This window comes from Montipora foliosa, chromosome 8 (assembly GCF_036669935.1).
Source record: "Montipora foliosa isolate CH-2021 chromosome 8, ASM3666993v2, whole genome shotgun sequence".
NCBI classification, from domain to species: Eukaryota; Metazoa; Cnidaria; class Anthozoa; order Scleractinia; family Acroporidae; genus Montipora; species Montipora foliosa.
This window is the reverse complement of record NC_090876.1, coordinates 17,523,669-17,541,168: the sequence shown is the minus strand read 5'-3', so window position 1 is coordinate 17,541,168 and position 17,500 is coordinate 17,523,669. Positions and strand designations below refer to the sequence as shown.

The 17,500-nt window shown below is 38.6% G+C and overlaps 1 protein-coding gene and 1 long non-coding RNA gene across 2 annotated transcripts in view; one reads left to right on the top strand and one right to left on the bottom strand.

Moving 5' to 3' along the window:
* Positions 1-17,500, bottom strand: part of LOC137968034 (neuropeptide SIFamide receptor-like) — a 270,910-nt gene that overhangs the window by 59,560 nt on the left and 193,850 nt on the right. The gene's annotated exons all lie outside the window — the stretch shown is intronic.
* LOC137967285 (uncharacterized) lies at positions 3,120-7,900 on the top strand. Its single transcript, XR_011116513.1, has 3 exons — positions 3,120-3,314; positions 4,052-4,202; positions 7,085-7,900. It is a non-coding gene; the product is annotated as an uncharacterized lncRNA (long non-coding RNA).

Below are 17,500 nucleotides of genomic sequence, written 5' to 3'. Positions count from 1 at the left end.
TTTAATCGCTCGTTGTTTCCACGCAGATCAGCACAGCGGACGAGGACCAAAATACTGCTCTATTTTCACAAAAGTAAACGAAGAGAACTTCAAAAACATGCATTCATTTCGAACTTAAGTTCGTATGGTAAGAAAAAGATTTCTAAAAAAAACAGCCCCATTAAATTTACGCAACGGTTCGTCCTCTAGTTTTCCAAACTTTCCGCCACTACTCGATAAGCCTTTCCAGAGCTTTTGATCCTCCCGCTCACTTCTCTTTAAAGTTTCATGATGATTCGGAAATAAATGTGCCATTCATTTGCCGGCCTGGAATTTTTTCCCCGGCGTTTTTGTCGCCATTTTATTTTAACTAATGCAGGAAAAATATGTATGAAAGTCAAGTAGACTAGTGCACGACTGATAAAACAACGCGAATATCGGTCGTGCAGTAGTCTACTTCACTTTCATAAATATTTTAAAATCAATTTTGACTGATCACTATAACCCCATCATTTTTTCCTGATTTTGCAACTTTACTCGCTTATATCTCTGCTTCCGGACGGCGAATTTTTTTAATTTTTTGCATGTTAGCTTAAATTAATTTAAAACGTTTGTCTTTCAAATTTAAAAAAAACTCTGTTGGTGAAAAAAGAAATTAGCAACACATTTCAAAAAAACTTATTTTTCTGAAAAACTGAACCTACAGATTTTGTTGAATTTTAAATATTTTAGAGATTATTTTTAACATTATCTAGTAACGCTCAATGGGAAGATTTCACCGTCCCGTTTTTTTCAAAAAAGACAATATATCTTGATTATAAGGCTCAAAGAAATGCCTTATATCGTTGCCATGGTAACGTTATTTTGGAGGAAAATGTGATGTGAGAAATCTATGATGGATACTTAATACCCTGGCCAAATTGTCTTGATGTGATTACCCTAACTGTATCTAAAAACAGAATATGTTTATTTGTTTGAAAAAAGGAGAAACTGTTTCGAGCTTCCTTAACCTTACATTACACTTAACTTTCACAGCATGATCGAGAATTTTTCTGCCTACTGCAATACTTCGCGCGGCATTAAGCTGGCCGCGTCGCGTCTTCGCTCGGGTTGCTCGTTGGCAATTAAGACCAAACACCATCTGCAGACAAATTTTTCTACTCAAGACAGACGGGCTTTCACCACAAATTCTTAAATCCTATATTTTCGCAGAAAACCCCATCAGCTCACTGGAAAATTTGGACCATTTACAGACTTCATAAAATGTCTGTAAATAATAAATTTACAGACTTTAACACTTAACCCCATAAATATAAAATCTTTGTAAATTTATTTTACAGATATTTTACAGAGTTTTGTTGAGTAAAGCTCTATAAAATGTCTGTAAAATGTTTATAAATTATTGGAGTTACAGCAAGAGGAAATACTTGAAATTTACAGACTTTATAAAATCTTGCAAAAATGTCTATAAATCGAAAATTTACAAAGATTTTACGCCGTTTGGTCATGTCTCATAAAATGTCTGTAAATTGCGCTTTATCATGATCATGCGTGTCCTGTCTAAGTTACCAAATGATTTTGGATCAGTATGCCCTGTTCACGATGATTTTGAGTGTCAAATATTTATTACCTAATTAAATCATGTAGGAAACTGTTGAATTAGCCCTGCATGTTGCACTGAGCTCGGTTTATCAAAAGTTCGCCGGTTGGAACCTATAAAATGCCTATCGGTATGTGTTTTAATAGTTCGACTTGGATCAAGTTTTAGGCCCTGTTGATATGGAGAAAAGTTGTCCTCGGAAGATGGTCACCCTCCCAGCCGGGTCTTTAGCTAGCGTTTATGTGAGAAAAGAACTAACCTTTTTCCCTGAGTCAAGAGCTGCCCGGCTCAGTTTCGATCATCAGGAGACTGGGAAGATAGCACTCGTGCATTCTCTCATCATCTTGCCTCGACCAAGTTGACTCCACTGAGCGAGCCAAAGTGTTTACATGGAATAAAGTTGGCCTGGCCAGGAGGGCGACCCTACCGTTGACAAAGGATGACCCGGCTAGGTGGGTTTCCCTTCTAGCCGAGCCATTTTTTTTCCTCATGTAAACAGTTTACTTAAACCGCATTTTATGGGGAAATGTAGGAAAAGTTGGCTGGTCCAGGGTAACTCCGGTCAGCGAGTGACCCTTCTTCCCGGGACAATTTTTCTCCAAATAAACGGGTACTTAGGGCCTCACAAGATTAGACCGTTTTAATTGTTTACAACAATTGCAAAGGCCATAAAATCTATGTAAATTGACACAACCCGGCCATAAAATAGTTTTTGTGTGCAAATTTCATGTAAATTGCTGGGATGAATCATGCAAATAACATGTAAATCAAGGCCTTTGTGATATAGGAGTCCCAGCACAGAATGAAATTGAGAAAGTAATGTAGGCTAGTAAGCAAACTTTACCATGCTCCTTGAAAAAAGAAAAAAAAAAAAAACATTGGTGTTTAGCTGCCCAAATTAATCGTGCGGGTTTCAGTCAATTAACGTGGGTGCTTTCATAGCCCGTAGCTGCAGGTGAGAATTACTTCTTATGAAGTAATGATCGAAAATCCGGCAGCCATATTTGTTATTCTAAATGATTAGTATCCAGTCTCTTGAGCAAAACAGAAAAGGAAATCTAAAAAGGAACACATTTTTCCCCGTTCCATATTTTGATTGAGGAAATTTGCTCTGCACCTTTAAAGCAGAAAATTCTCCCCGGTTTTTCCACCCAAAATGAAAGCGCCCCAGGAATCGCACTGGGCTCGCAACGGGTTGTGATTGGATGTTGGCACAAAGAGATGGATTGTGGACATTTCACAATAATTACATGATGCAACAACTTTGTCCGCCATTATGAATTGCCCCGCCGCAAAGACTCTGGGAACGAGATCGGTTTGAATTATCGGTTTGGTTTTCGCGCGGGCGATCAATGCATGTGCTCTTCCTCTCTTTTTCCCTTGTTGTACGACCAAAATTGGATCTTTGCGATTCCTTAACATTTTGTGCGGGTGAAATAGCACGCATTCCACCAAATAAACCCAGTAAACATCGACGGAATCCGGAAGAAAGGGCAACGACAATTCAGGTCAGATAATCAGCATTCGCCACAAAGACATGATTCAACCTCAGACAGTCTCCGAAAGGGTTAATCGGTGAAGACTTCATGGCAAAAATAGAGACCTTCTTCAAAACGTAAAGGGAGTTCTACGAACGTTTGGAACAAAGGGTGGCCTGGCCGAACAGCTACATTTAGCGAATGGGCGGGAAGATTCAAAAGATCCGAAAAGCAAAAGACTGCCGGAGGTGTTTTCGGTAAGTCGTCATCTTACTTACAAACCTGATTTAAGTTTAAATGGCTTAAAATTTTAAAGTTTTGTTCCCTTGTTCCCCGCCCAATTTACTTTCAAACTTGTACCCGGCTTTTTGCTCCCTAAAATTGTTTATGTCGCCTTGTTCCTAAGACATTTTGTCATTTTTCCTCCGTTCCCCAGTTCAAAATAGCCATCTTCCCTCGTTTCCCAAAACGCCAAGGAGGGCCTCAGCACAGTCATTACTTTTGCAGACCTACTCCCTTAGTAATTTTACTTTATATTGTATTAAGGCCATTTAAGGCAATAACAATAATAACGAATAGGGAATTACATGTAATATATGGATCTCTGTATACCCAGCCCCTTATTCGCCACTTGCAGATGCCTTGTTCTTCAAACGATGCCACTACAAGAGCACAATAGTGGCCGGTTATTCTGTAGTTACTCCCTTGTCACCTCTATACCTACATGTACCTTCACTGGTTTCTCATGCACGAGGAGCCAGAGCGAGCTAAATTTTGGACTGGGCGCTTAATAAGATTACTCCTTTGACACTAGATTTCACTGAAAGGTCGGTTACACTTCAGAAGAAACCGCCTGGGAGATTATCTCGCTTTGGTCTCCCATTAATTGTCAATACCTCCGTCAATCCCACCCAACTAAAGTATCTTGATGACAAATCTTATTTCCATCAATTTGACCAAAATATAAATTATCCAATTTCTTTGATTGTCCAAGATAAGGCGGTTCTGTGGACTTGATCGCTTGGTTATTGTTCCGGATGTCCGGACAAATTTCGACTTCCCGACTGGGTTCTTTTGAGGCCAGAATCCCAGATGAAGGGTGGCAGACAATGATGATAAATCTGACAAAATTAAGTGGAACAGGAGTAAGGACACGAAGCTTGTAGCTATTTTAATTGACATTCTTGTGTATTTGGGAGGTGAGTGGGAGGAGTTGGGTTTTTGAGGTCTATGCACAATCACAATCCTTTCAGGTGAAACCTGGAATTACTTCTAAGCGATCTAAGTGCACAGAAAAAGCAAGTTAAAGCATGGCCTAAAAGTTGATGCCAAAGAGTATACAAAATTACATTTACAGCTATGCTATTAATAATTAATTGTGTAGCATATACCTGAGGTATACAATCTATTAACTCACTGGGATTTTTATGTTTCCCATATTTTTTACACTGGATGTACAGTTGTAAGTACAACAAAGAAACAACTGATCACCTTAAAAGGCTGACAAAAATCAAATTTAATTCAAGGGCACCGAATAATTGCTGACACTGTCGTTGTCATGCAGTTTATAACTATCTACATGTATACTGACTTTCATTCAATGGGTGCTTTTGGTGTTTCATATCATACCATTTAGGTTTATTTTCAGGCAACACAAGCTCAGTGAAAGAAAGTCACGGTAATGTTTGTACATGTACATTATTGAAAATTACTCCTTTTATGAATGAAACAATTTTCTGAACAAAATAGCTTTCAATGTCTATCCTATAGAGAATTCTTTACAGAGAGACAAACACTTGACATTGACAATTTTTATTGTTTAAATTGCATATCCTATATATTGCACATGTTTTATTGTCTTTTCATCAGAGGAGAAAGAGGGAAGGAGAATTCTAGTGCCCTTTTTTATAAGTTCTTCACTAGACCTAAACGTTACTACGCCAAATCCTCATGAATGAGTTAATTTACGAGTGCAGTGTGTCCGAGAAAGAATATCTGTCGCAAATGTCCAGTATTTTGCTTGCGAATAGACATTGGGCCACCATATAAGTTGAAATTCTCGTCTACGCGACCACTCACCCTCTTCCCATTGAAGAAGACTTCTCGATCTGATCAGTGCTTGTCGTTCCCCAACGACTGCCAGCACGCTGCCCAACTAAAGCAGTTTTACACAATGTATCCTGCGCCGTCAAGCCAGTAAACGCGGAAGCTCATATCTTCTCATTGTGACGAAAATACATGTAGGCCCTCTCTTTTAGCGGTACTTCTGTTAGATTAAACAAATCCGCAAGCCTGGCAATATCGCATTTACTTTTGTTGTGAAATGAGGGGTTAAACATTAAAGTAACTGCCTGGTGTGTGACATGATGACGAGAAAATAATATAAACAGACATGGAACGATACACATGAAGAATTAACTCTTTCGGTTCTACTGTTACTATTTTTATTCCTGTGTCATACTGCACTACGTGATCTCGATCTTAACAACTTTAATGAACAGTTACGGTGTTATTATTATTGACGTGTGGTTTGGGATCACGTTACTTTTTCACACCTTCGTTCCTGGACTGTGAGAAAAAGTATTCTAGGAATTTAACCTTGCGTTCAAATTTCTTTGATGGGCCGCGCAAAAATTTGGCTGGCTCTGGCTCCTTGTGCAAACAATGTCACATGTTCAGTAATGTGAAGCCCTTTATATCAAGTCATAAAAAGATTTAACCAATCAGTCAATAACTGCACAGCATATATTCGGCTGTATTCCACATTGCTTGTGCAGGGTGATATGTAACTATTTCCTATGACATGGTATACAAGCTTTCTCGCTTGTTACTTGTCACATGCTTGTTTGCATGTACATGTATGTGAGCTGTAGCAAAAAAAATTCAGTTGTCTTGTGGGGTATTCCATAGTAGACTACTCAAAAGCATTTGCATTACTAGCATTTTTCATGAAACATTGATAAAGCTACCTGTAAAATTTAATTTACTGCTTGTAAGAGCACTTATTACCGCCTGCAAACGCTCAGAAGTCGCTTATCCTTTGCAGAACCTCCAACATTAACCAATTGCTTTACCGGTGTGAAAAAAAAAATTCAGGTGCCATACATGTTGCGCTGAAAACTAGGGAGAACCCTGTACATGTACTGTTATGTAGTAGAGCTAGCCATCTGTCTCTCTTGGGTAGTCAGTCCAGTTTGGACTGTTGTTATCTGAAGGCAGAACCAATTTTGTAATAATTATTATTTTGTACTAATGAGTTCTGTCTCTCTTGGGTAGTCAGTCCAGTTTTGGACTGTTGTTATCTGAAGGCAGAACCAATTTTGTAATAATTATTATTTTGTACTAATGAGTTCTGTCTCTCTTGGGTAGTCAGTCCAGTTTTGGACTGTTGTTATCTGAAGTCAGAACCAATGTTGTAATAATTATTTTGTGCTAATGAGTTCTGTCTCTCTTGGGTAGTCAGTCCAGTTTGGACTGTTGTTATCTGAAAGCAGAACCAATGTTGTAATAATAATTATTTTGTGCTAATGAGTTCTGTCTCTCTTGGGTAGTCAGTCCAGTTTGGACTGTTGTTATCTGAAGGCAGAACCAATTTTGTAATAATTATTATTTTGCGCTAACGAGTTCTGCCTCTCTTGGGTAGTCAGTCCAGTTTTGGACTGTTGTTATCTGAAGGCAGAACCAATTTTGTAATAATTATTATTTTGTACTAATGAGTTCTGTCTCTCTTGGGTAGTCAGTATAGTTTGGACTGTTGTTATCTGAAGGCAGAACCAGTTTTGTAAATAATTTTATAAATTATTATTATTTTGTACTAACGAGTTCTGTCTCTCTTGGGTAGTCAGCCTAGTTTTGGACTATTATTTTCTGAAGGTAGAACCAATTTTTGTAATCATTATTATTTTGTACCAACTGGTAATTCTGTCTCTCTTGGGTACTCAGTCAATTTTCTATGTACATGTATTTGTGTAACCTGAAGGAAAATCAGTTAACATTAATATCCTTAATTTTGTTTTCTTTGATACAGGGCCAATCTGCAGGAGATAATATAGTCAAATCTCTTAAAAGCTGGTGTCGAATCTTGATTGTGAAAGAGGAGAGCGAACCGTTGAAAACAATAGCTGATAATTATAGAAAAACAGTGGAACACCTTCCGTTCTATCAACATATATTCTCCTTACATGTTCTCCTCGACCAAGTCCCCAAATGATCAACCATTTCGGAGAAAAATAGTATTCGATATTCTAGACTTGCTACCCATGAGGACTGCAAATTCACTGAGAGTTGCTAAACGAGTAATTTTGGAGAATCCGGGCGGGTGTGTCAAAAATAAAATGAAGACCTCGGGACAAACGCCCTTCAATCTATGAACTCATTGCTGTGTTGGAATAGGAGAACGCCCTGGGATTACCAGAAAAAAATAGTATTAATGCACCGCTTTTGTTTTTCTTACAGTAGCTTACAGTTATCGCTAAGTCTTTTTCCTTCCATCAAGGACATTACTTGAAATGACATTGACATCCCGTATGAGACATCTCGATGTCTCGTACGGGGCGGGGCAAAGTCTCTGGAAAACGTTCCCTGAATGGCGTTTTGTGGATTTATGCTTCTCCCTTGTGACTTAAAAACCATGCAGTTAATTTGTCATAGTATACTAATTTGTAGTATTTTTCATCTGAACTGGCAGGTGGCACACCTCATACAGTTCGATGTAACTTGTAAATTCGGTCTAAGCATGCAGTTAATTTGTCATGGTATACTAATTTGTAGTATTTTTCATCTGAACTGGCGGGTGGCACACCTCATACAGTTCGGTGTAACTTGTAAATTCGGTCTAACCATACAGTTAATTTGTCATAGTATACTAATTTGTAGTATTTTTCATCGGAACTGGCGGGTGGCACACCTCATACAGTTCGATGTAACTTGTAAATTCGGTCTAACCATGCAGTTAATTTGTCATAGTATACTAATTTGTAGTATTTTTCATCGGAACTGGCAGGTGGCACACCTCATACAGTTTGATGTAACTTGTAAATTCGGTCTAACCATACAGTTAATTTGTCATAGTATACTAATTTGTAGTATTTTTCATCGGAACTGGCGGGTGGCACACCTCATACAGTTCGATGTAACTTGTAAATTCGGTCTAACCATGCAGTTAATTTGTCATAGTATACTAATTTGTAGTATTTTTCATCGGAACTGGCGGGTGGCACACCTCATACAGTTTGATGTAACTTGTAAATTCGGTCTAACCATACAGTTAATTTGTCATAGTATACTAATTTGTAGTATTTTTCATCTGAACTGGCGGGTGGCACACCTCATACAGTTCGATGTAACTTGTAAATTCGGTCTTACCATGCAGTTAATTTGTCATAGTATACTAATTTGTAGTATTTTTCATCGGAACTGGCGGGTGGCACACCTCATACAGTTTGATGTAACTTGTAAATTCGGTCTAACCATACAGTTAATTTGTCATAGTATACTAATTTGTAGTATTTTTCATCTGAACTGGCGGGTGGCACACCTCATACAGTTCGATGTAACTTGTAAATTCGGTCTAACCATGCAGTTAATTTGTCATAGTATACTAATTTGTAGTATTTTTCATCGGAACTGGCGGGTGGCACACCTCATATACAGTTTGATGTAACTTGAAAAGTTGGTGTACCCATGCAGGTAATCCATGCGGTTAATTTGTTTTAGTATGCTGGTATTACCCAACTGAACTGGCAGGTGAACTGTAAACCCGGAGCTAAGCTGCACCCTGACCTTACCAGCTCAAATTTACGGAAAAACGTTTTTTGACAGAAAACAAAAGAAATCCAAAGTCTAGTCTTTAGAAGTCAAGTTCATCCACTGTTCATCGAACGTTAACTCACTATTCACTAATATTGAAACGGAAAATACTTTAATTTAATTTTAGCACTTTAATGTAATGAACATCGTTTTTACCAACTTGGACATATGATTGATCTTTTTCTGATATTTGTTGACAGGACTTTCTTAAACACAGTTTTGCCATAGATTTTTTTGCATTACAACAAGAACATGAGCGGAACGTTTGTAGCTTAGTACATGCAACTAGGCATAAAAGTGGATGCAAAGATGGAAAACTGGCCACCAGAGGCAGCCTTTTTCAGATCTTCCCGCAGATAAGCCGTGCCCATTTCTAACAACTTTATTTGTAATTGGGGTAACATAAGCCAGATTTTTATACTTATTTAATAATAATGAAATCCCTTACATATATTTTATTCCTTATTTGATGAATTCGTATGGGTTATCAAATAGTGATGAGTGAATTTAGGGAATAATTTCACACATGCTTTGTCCAAAATCAAATAATTTCATAAACCTTAAGGCAAGAAAAAATATTTGATTTTGGACAAAACACAAGTGGAATTATTCCCAAGTTTCACAAGTATACATTGTACCATTTCATCAGCTATAAATCATGGTTGACAAATCGCATTCATAGGACGTGGGTTTTTTCGAAAGTGGACACCATTCTGGCACTGTAGAAAAAGTTGCCATGGCAACTCATGTTATTAATTGAATTATTTTATTGAACTTATTGCAAGAATTTTATGGTACACTTAGATTCTATTGAAAGTAATACAAACAAATGATTATTTTTAGATTTGAAATAAAAATTTATGCATTCACAAACTCTAGAACTTGTTCTTTTTTCTACGTAAAATCGACTAACCTTTCATCCATTTCTCTTTTTATTAACATTTCCTGGCTTATGTCAGGTTTTAAATGCTATTATTTACAGAGATATTGTAAACATTTTGCTGAGATTTTGTGCACTAAAACACCAACATTTTACAAACATTTCACATACTTTACCCCTCCAGTTTTACAGACATTTTATTGACATTTCCTGCCTTCTGTCAGGTTTTAAATACTTAATTTACAGAGATACTGTGAACATTTTGCGGAGATTTTGTGCACTAAAACACCAACATTTTAAAAACATTTCACATACTTTTCCCCTCCAGTTTTTTTGAGGGTTTTTGTAGACATTTTATAGACATTTCATGCATTCTTCTCACTCACTTTTTACAGAGATAACACTGACATTTTATATGGATGGATTTACAGAGATTTTTTCTCGTGTAAATTTTACAGAGAAAGTAAAGAGATTTTACAGACATTTTGTACTTATCGCATAAAATCTCTGTAAATTTTTCCTTCAATTTACATAGATTTTATTGAGATTTTGTACACATTTTATGTCATCGTAAGGACGAAAATGTGTTAAATTTTACAGACTTTTTATGGAGTTACAAAATCTCTGTAAGTGTGCAAATTTACAGAGATTGTAATTTACAAAGAAAATGTGGACATTTAACAGAGATTTTACCAACTTTTTTGAAGTCTGTAAATGGTTCAAGTTTTCCAGTGGCTGAACCAAGGGTACCGAGGGTGGTGCGTAGATTCAGGACTAAGGATCGTGTTTACGGCATTTGCAGTTTGTCCAAAATGGACTAAAAAAATTGTTTCACATTAGCTCATTTCTTGCTTCCTTGCTAGCAGAGGCCTCTTTTCTTTTACGTTCGCTAGGCTGACGAGTACGAGAAAAAAGACCTCTGCCATGGGTCGAAACTCACTGTGTTGAGCATGCGCGGCGGGTACTTAGCGACCGAATCCTCACGTGATACTTCGTGTTGTGTGGGCTCACTTAACAACAGCGGAATCATCATAAAGAAATGCGTGGGATACAGCGAGCTCCAGTCACAGTCAGCAAACATGTCATGGGGCAAGCGGTTTGACGAGCGCCGTCGAAGGTTGTGGACGGTGGTTGGATCAAAGTGAGTTTCGACCCATGGCAGAAGTCTCTTTTCCCGTACTCGTCAGCCAAGCTAACGGAAAAAGAAAAGAGACCTCTGCTAGTACGGAAATTGCTCGCCTGTCAGCTACAGATATTGAGCAACCTCTCGAAAGAGAGAGACATGCCAGTTAGAATAAGAAATTTTTCATGCTAGTATGACACGAAGTAGCCTGCCGTTTGGAGATTCTTCCAGAAATACATGCACGCGAATTTCAATAGTGAAGATATCGATGACGTCACCTATGGATATTACTGTGCCAACCACAGCCTTATTGGATGCCGAAACAAAGGGTTCTTTTGTTCGGTGGTTGGACCATTTGAACATCAAAAGAAATTTGACATCAATGTTTGTAAACAGATATCTTCCTTACAAGAGTCACGATAGACTGCTAGCAGGCACTCCTTGGTCAGTCGACCCTTCCGCACTATGTCAAGCAATCTAGTAAAATGGCCTCCCTCGGTCATTTTACTCGATTGCATGACATAGTACGGCGGGTGGATTGACTAAGAAGGGACTGCTAGCAGTCTAGAGTCACGAAGTGTCCACTTGCTCTTCTCCCCAACATCAACATCAACATCACTCGTGTCTGGGAATACAGACGTAAAGTGTCTCCCAAATGTTGCTCCTCAAGTAAGGATAAACAGCTATGCTAAAAATAACGCGAGCCTGTACCCCAACCTTATTGTTGGAAATAGGGAGCAAAGAGAACTTAAAGGCTTACTAAACCTAAAGAGAAACTACGTGTTGGATGTCAAAAGTAGGCATGCATCTAATTAGGTGCATTGTTGCAGCTTCGCGCAAGCGCAATGCTAAATTTATTCTTTTTTTGGGTTTTTTTTTGTTTTTAATGTCAGACGTCAAACGTACCTGAATCTGTTGGAGATTCCTTTGGCCAAGCGAAAAAATGAAGTGAATAGAGTGTTTTTTTCGTGTTCGTGCCTTAGCTAAGGTTTACATTAAGGAAAAAAATTAAAAATAAGTATATAGGTTATCCGCACTTTGACAAACAACTGGAACTCGGACCGGCCTTTGCATCTCTTGATTCACTTACTTTCATGTTATCGGATAAGATTAAAACCTACTCCTTCTTCAAACAAAGCCGCCGAATGCTTACAATAGTACTCAAAGGTGACACGGTACTCTCCAGTGGTTGAAACTGCCAACCACTTGTTTTGAGAAGCCAATCTTTTAACGTGTTTTCAAGGTAACAGAAAGAAAAATAACTGTGAAGTTTGACGACTTAAATCATCTCCGTTCTTGAGATACAGAGGAAAAAATTGTGACACCCGAAATGGCCCGTAAAGTTTCGGGACTTTCGAGAAACGGGCCCCAGAGGTTAGAACGAGATTTGAACCCGACCACTGGACTACGCTGCTTCCCTATTGTCGGCGATGCTGTTTTTCTTGTTGATGCCCTCCCTAATGTTGTGAATTTCAATAACTGTCTCTAATTGCAACAAAAGTCGTTGTAAATTGCATCGATAATCACTGGAGTTTTCCCAGAAGAGTGGAAGTGTTCCAAAGTCATTCCCTTGTTCAAACAAGGTGAAAGAGCGGATATGAATAATTATCGTCCCATTTCAATCATCTCCGTTGTATCTCCAACTGTATGCTTACCTCTCTGATAATAACATGATCGCCACACATCAATCAGGTTTTCGATCTCTTCACTCAACGGTCACAGCTTTACTTGATGCAACTAATAATTGGGCTTATGATATTGATAAACGAAATGTAAATGCTGTTGTTTTCCTTGATCTTAAAAAGGCGTTTGATACGGTTGATCATGACATTCTGTTATATAAACTAAGTTCCTATGGTGTTCAAGGGAATTCACTAAATTGATTTAAGTCATATCTGGATAACCGTCAGCAAAAATGCTTTGTTGTTGGTTGCTTATCTGATAAGCTACCTCTTAGTTGCGGTGTACCTCAGGGAACAATTTTGGGTCCATTATTGTTCCTGATATATATTAATGACTTATCGAACTGTTTGTTAAGCTCGCAGCCTAGGATGTACGCAGATGATACGCATCTAACATTTTCAAGCAATGATATAACCGCCATAGACGAGACTTTTAATCGAGATCTCGAGTCAGTCAATAATTTGCTTGCATTGAATGCAACTAAAACTGAATTTATGTTAGTTGCCTCAAGGCAGCGATTAAATACTTTACCGAGACCTCCGCATCTTACCATTGGCGGTGTTCCTGTTAATCAAGTATCTACTGCAAAATCCTTAGGTGTCTATATAGATGAAAATCTATCTTGGGGCTCTCACATTGAGAAGTTAATTAAGAAAGTTGCCTCTGGTGTTGGCGCGAATCCGCTCTTTTGTCCCTTTTGAAACTCTGGAGATTATTTTCAATGTCTTAGTGAGGCCACACTTTGACTATTCCAGTGTTGTGTGGGGAAACTGCAACTTAACGCTTTCAAATAAATTGCAGAAGCTACAAAATCGTGCTGCCCGAATTTTAACTTTTTCCAGTCATGACACTGATGTTGAAGATTTATTTAGTAAACTTGGGTGGAGAAAATTAAGTTCTCAGCGTGAAATACAGAAAGCTATTATGGTATTTAAATCCTTAAATGGTCTTACACCCGAGTATCTAAGTGAGCTGTTTGTTAACCGTTCTGATGTAACTGAATATCTACTAAGGGACTCAGTAAACAAACTTGCTGTTCCATTGCCCCGCACCAACTTTTTAAAAAACAGCTTTAGTTACAGTCACTAGTGGTGCGGTATTTTGGAACAGTTTACCTTCTGATCTGCGGCGGGCAGAATCTTTAAGTGACTTTAGTCATCTACTCAACTCATTTTATCCTCTTAAGTAATTTTTGTATTTTAGACACGGCATTCATGTAAAGCAGTTTTTTATGGTTTTGGATTAGATGTAGGATTGGATATTGTTAGTTAGATTAGTTAGTTTAATTATGTAATTACATATGAATTAATAACTGATGAATATACCGTGTTGAAATAAAGTTCACAAACAAACAAACAACAGCCTTCCTATCTTAGAATAACAGTTCTTATGATTTGCAATAACGTTCTCGTCGTTAATTGTAACAGTTATAAAGGTGGTCGTGAATTGTGATAATCCAAGGTGTCATTGCGATATTTAGCATTTTTCCTGTTTTGCCATGATTCGTTCAAATGAGAAACCACCCCAATCCTTTAGTATTTCTTCTTTTAGCGACTCACGTACAGGTAATCAACTTTAAGTGCAAAGTTATTTCAGTGCTGGCCAATTGCCATAGCTTCGTTTTTCTTGCTGACTCGCCTGAAGCAGAAATGTTAGAGAGACCACCTGTACCGCACAAAATAAATTTCACCCTAAAGGAGGTTTTATGGTCAATGCGATTCTGCAATTCCTTCACAACAAATATCAGAAACGGTGAAGACACGAAAAATGTGCCACTGGGTAGACTTTCATATGCCGGACTAAAATGGCGGACGACAAAAGAACCATTGTTGTTCCAATTAGGCCTTGCTAATCAGGTATTGTTATGTTCGCTTTGTTCTTTTGTTTCATAAACATTAATTATTTCGGATCCGGTAAATGAAAGACAAGCCAAAATGAAGCGTTTACACCCTTAGCTGGAAGCTCGACTGTACCCTTTCCAGAGTTCTGTCTCGGCTGAGGCTAAACTGGCTTTCTTTAGGCCCAGGCGGACGGCTTCAACATTTGCTTCAACATCTGTTCTATTGAATGATGTTGAACGATATGACTGCCGGGGTGAGCAAACACGGTTTCAACACATCATCAATATTTGATTCAACAAGGTTTACGAGAGGCCTGGTATGCAGTCCCAGGCTGCAGCCGCGGCTGTTACTATGGATACGGACATGGATACGTCATGGAGAGACCGATTAGTGCGCACGCTCAAACCCAACAATGTTGAAAGAGGGGGATAAACGGCGTCAACCTCATTCAACATTCGCGAAAACAAAAAAAATGTTGAATGGTTGTTGAAGCAAAGTTTAAATGCTGTTCATTCAATATGGATTCAACTTTGTTTCAACATGATTGAAACACGTTTGAAACCTTGCATACGGGGAGAGCTACTGAAATTTAAATTGACCAATCACAATTCAGCGAGCGGGAAAAACTGTGCTATCCGACGTCACGTCAATAGGTTCGCAGTTAAAGGACCAGAAAACCATTTAAATGTATTTATTTGTGTTAACTTCGCGTAAAAAGACTTTGGTGGCCTCCTTTCGACAGGGTAGATCGACAACAACGTCATTCACGCACAAAAATGCACCGTTTCTCGTGAAGGTAAAGACTTGTTTCCATATCTCAAAGTACCCTTGGACGTGAGGTGCCTAAAACAACAAAACTGAAACAACCCACACCCATACAAAAATGCTAACCTTAGGCCTAAACATTATCTAAAGCATATTGTTTAGGCCTAAAGGTTTGGGTTGTTTCAGCTATTAAACCCTTCATCCCCCCTACCGCCACCCCAGGTCCCTCACGTCCAAGGGCACTTTGAGATCTGGAAAATGATTGACCGGACAGCACAGTTTTGACTGCCGCGGCTTACCGCGGGCGCGGATTCCGTATGCAAGGAAGAAAGAGGAGGGCAAACAGATGTTGACGCCATTTGCCCGGGCTTTTATCGTAACCTTAACCTTCTCTCTCTTCCCTTCCCTTCCTTCTCTCTTTCTTTAACCAACGGTAGTCCTACCGAAACCCGGCTTCGAGAGCCCCCTTTACCTAAGGGAAGCCGTCAATTACGTATGAATTTTGAATGCTGCGGGCGACGTTTTCACTTGGCTGGCACCTCGACTGTACACTTTTTAGAGGGCTCCGTCTTGGCTCAGGCTAAGTCTTACTATCAAGACTCCAAACCTTTGAACCTGATGGCTGATCGAGAGCTAACCTTCTTTCTTTTCCCTTCCAGCTCTCTCTAGCTACTTAGCCAACCGTAGCTCTACTGAAATCCCGCCCTGGTTGCCCCTCTCGCCAGTCAGTTTGGATGGATGGCGGAGGCTAGGTTGTAGTTTTCAAAGAAGCAGCATGAATGTCCTTCGAACGAGTCGATTAAATATGAAATCGGTAGAGAGGACTCCCTTCTTGAGGAAGGTAGTTCGTTTAAGCCCTTTCCCCTTATCACTCTTATTTATTTCAAATTAAAGGGAAAACCTTGAAATTTTTCGTAAGGTTTGAAAGGTAGTGTTATGAAATCTCAATTAAAAAGCAGCGTAACTGCAGCAAATAAAAATCGACCATCTTGGGGAGAGCAATCCTCTCTAGACTCAATTTCCGCGGGCTCACTCCGATCCGGTTTACCTTCCTGAGAAGAGACCGGGGGGTGAGCGGGGACTCATTTCCTGAAATCAAGCATACGTATTGTTACGCATGACTAGGTTGTGTGAATTGAACGTGATTACAAAAGGTAGAGTTGCGCAATATCGATACAGGTGGGAGTATGTTAAGTACGTTATTACAAATCACGACAGCTGTTATTTGAATTTGCAACAGCTATTGTTGTTTCCGACAGCTTTTATTACAGTACACGACGGTACCCGGCATAGCGGCAACGTAACTTAGACTCGTTTCAGAAGGCAGGAGGCAAAAGTCCTAAAACTTTTCGGGTCTTTTTTGGGTGTCACAATTCTCTCTGTATCGTGAGAACAGAGAAGTCTTAATTCGTCAAACTTCACACACATTTTTGCTTTTTGTTATTTTGAAAACTTGTCAAAAGACCAGTCAAATTGCGATTTCTTAAATGTCTTTTCGGGCACAACGCTTCCCTAGACAACGCTACCCTGTGACTTTCTAAGTTGTCTTCTGACACTCCTAACTGAGTTATTTTATTTTACATTTCATTGACTAAAGAAAGTTCTTAATATTATTACAAGATTGCCGTTTTTATACTAGAGACGCATATCAATCGGTCTGGGACGAACTTGGGCAAACATAATTTTCTACATCTGTTAATTTCGTCTGGTATAGAAACGGTTTGAGGACGCATTATGCGTCTGGACAAACTATGCAGTTTCGTACGTCTTCGAACGTACTGAAGTGTATAGTTCGTCCAGAAACATTCAGTGCGTCTTGTGCCACTCGTCTTTATACTAAACGAATAACACGCCAGATGAAAAATCCGTTTGGACAGATTATGCGTCTCCGGTATGAAAACGGCCATTGTCTCTGCGCATTCCACAACGTATCTTTGTTTTATCGAAAACAGTGACATTAAGGCTTCAACACTCCAACAAAAATAACAATAAGAACGACAACAACAACAATAACTTCATTCCATTTTTTGAAAAATAATTTTACAAACTTTGAGAACCCTAGTCGATGTGGGTTGTCTAAAAAAAAAATAATTTGGAACAGAATTATTAAAACGTTGGCTCCTACGTAAATATATATATATAAAAAGAAAATTGTTACTCATTAATAAATATTATAAGGCTTTAAATTTACTTAGTTACAATTATTTACAATTTATCCACATTTGGGTTACTCCAAATTTGTAATTGTAATGGCTATTGCCTTAACTACTGCTTTGTTATCGTATGCAGCAGTATCGGTGAGTTAACATAACTTTCTTTGGCGTCAAGGATTTCAAAAGGCAC